At 37.5% G+C, this 2,341-nt stretch overlaps 1 long non-coding RNA gene across 1 annotated transcript; it reads right to left on the bottom strand.

Annotated features, from left to right (window-relative positions):
• Nucleotides 1-409: 409 nt before the first annotated feature.
• Nucleotides 410-1,424, bottom strand: LOC137025052 (uncharacterized). The gene is made up of 3 exons (XR_010895820.1): nt 1,159-1,424; nt 1,017-1,081; nt 410-923 (listed from the first exon to the last, which is right to left on the bottom strand). It is a non-coding gene; the product is annotated as an uncharacterized lncRNA (long non-coding RNA).
• Between the last annotated feature and the right edge of the window lie 917 nt (nt 1,425-2,341).

The following is a 2,341-nucleotide window of genomic DNA, read 5'->3' as shown; positions in this document are numbered from 1 at the left end:
ACAAATCTAAAATAAAAGTTACACCTTTGTCAAACCATTCTTTTAAAAAATTTCCCACGCAGCACATTCTGATTATTCCATATGATACTTCTATGGGGGAAAGTTGTGGCAGAAGGCAAGCTTACAGGCTTCCAAGGCTTGCTTATGAAAATTGGCCCGCTTGATTGGGAGTTTGCTGCCTCTGCTATTTGTTCATGTTTGTTTTTTGAGCAACAGTTCAACTACCAATGTAAAAGTCCATACATTTTAGAAAGTACACATTATGTTTGTGATATTTAACAGTGAACATTAAATAAAACATTAAATTACTTTATATTACAATTTTAAATTATGAATAATTTGAGTATTAATTAGAATTTTGTAAAATCACATAAATTAACCACAGTAAAATAAGAATAATTTCCACAATTTAACAGTTTTAATTGTTTAATTGATACTGCAATCCAGCAATGACACACCACAGTTTCAATAATGCACATACACATGCTACAACGTGGGGAAACAGGACAGAACTAGATGAGAAGGCTCCCCCTCACAGCCAGTATCCACCGTAGAATCACTTCAGCTTCGCCCATGAAAACGGCTGCACCCAATTCATTCAAATGAGCGTGGAGCGACGGGAAGAGAGTAAGAGAAAGAAAGAGACAGAGAGAGAATGCTAAATTTGAACTATGCCTGCAAAATATCCTTTGAAGCCCTTGATATCTTTGCTGGGAGTGTAGGTACCTTCAAAATGTAAAACATAAAAAACAGATTGCTTATGAAACAGCTACTTATTTATACATGCTTTTTTCACTACTTTTCAACAAAATATTACCAAAGTGCTACGTCTCCTTTTCCTGGGGACACGTAAGACAGGCGGCAGACTACCATCCCCCATCTCCCTGCCTTCTGGTGTAAAATTGGCAAATCTTCGACCATGTCTGTAATTGACATTGACCAAATATATTCATCATGCTTTCCCACTTTGTTAGTAGTATCTATTAATGTGCTACTTTTTATTTCACAAACCATACCCCTCAATCCCAAGGTTCTCCAGCAAAACCTTGCACCACCACCTCCTCAGATATGGCATGTCAGACTGAAGATAAGAACAGTTGTAATGTAACTCACCACAATTAACAAACATTTTCATGTCAACACTAAGACTGCACTTACAGTGGTGAAATCAAACGCTGCCTCCATAGTTATGTACCAGGCATACTGTAAAGGCAGAAAGGCTATTATGTTGCCATGTCTTTGTATGAGTATTAATTCACCAAGACAAATAAAAATGAGGTGCTCAGTAACACTGTGTTAAAGGGTTAGTTCACCCAAAAATGAAACTTCTGTCATTTATTACTCACCCTCATGTCTCCCAAACCCGAAAGACCTTCGTTAATCTTCAGAACACAAATTAAGATATTTTTGATGAAATCTGAGGGTATCTGATCCACACATAGGCAGCAACGTCATTGCACCTTTTGAGGTCCATAAAAGGTAGGAAAGACATTGATTAAATAGTCAACGTGACAACATTGGTTCAACATAAAAGGGATAGTTCACCTAAAAATGAAAATTCTGTCATCATTTACTCTCCCTCAAGTTGTTCCAAACTTGTATAAATGTCTTTGTTCTGCTGTACACAAAGAAAGATATTTGGAAGAATATTTGTAACCAAGCAGATCTAGCCCACCATTGACTAACATAGTATTTTAGGCTAGATCTGCTTGGTTACAAATATTCTTCCAAATATCTTTCTTTGTGTACAACAGAACAAAGACATTTATACTAGGGATGGGCGATATATTGCATGCGATTGTCACGTGCATTGTCAGTTTCCCTGATTACCGCTAAATCGCCATCAGGTACTTTCAAAGAGAGCGGGGTTTAATAGACAGAGCCATAGTTCACTGACAAGCTACGCAATACCGCGTTCATTATCGAAGGCGATTCATCTGCAATATGAACGTGATATTGCGTGGCTTGTCAGTGAACTACGGCTCTGTCTATTAAATCCCGCTCTCTCTGAAAGCAGCTGATGGCGATTTAGCGGTAATCAGGGAACCGGCTTTACTGACGAAATGTGCGTGACAATCGCATGCGATATATAAGTTTGGAACAACTTGAGGGAGAGTAAATGATGACAGAATTTTCATTTTTAGGTGAACTATTCCTTTTATGTTATGAAGTGACAAGACTATTTTATTGATGTCTTTACTACCTTTCTGGACCTCATAAGGGGTAATGGCATTGCTGCCTATGTGTGGATCATATACCCTCAGATTTTATCAAAACTATAATAAAGGGTTAGTTCACACAAAAATGAAAATTCTGTCATTTATTACTCACCCTCATGCCT

The sequence above is a fragment of the Chanodichthys erythropterus genome, chromosome 8, assembly GCF_024489055.1.
Source record: "Chanodichthys erythropterus isolate Z2021 chromosome 8, ASM2448905v1, whole genome shotgun sequence".
NCBI lineage: Eukaryota > Metazoa > Chordata > Actinopteri > Cypriniformes > Xenocyprididae > Chanodichthys > Chanodichthys erythropterus.
Note: the sequence above shows the minus strand (reverse complement) of the source record. Positions and strands in the feature narration are given on the sequence as shown.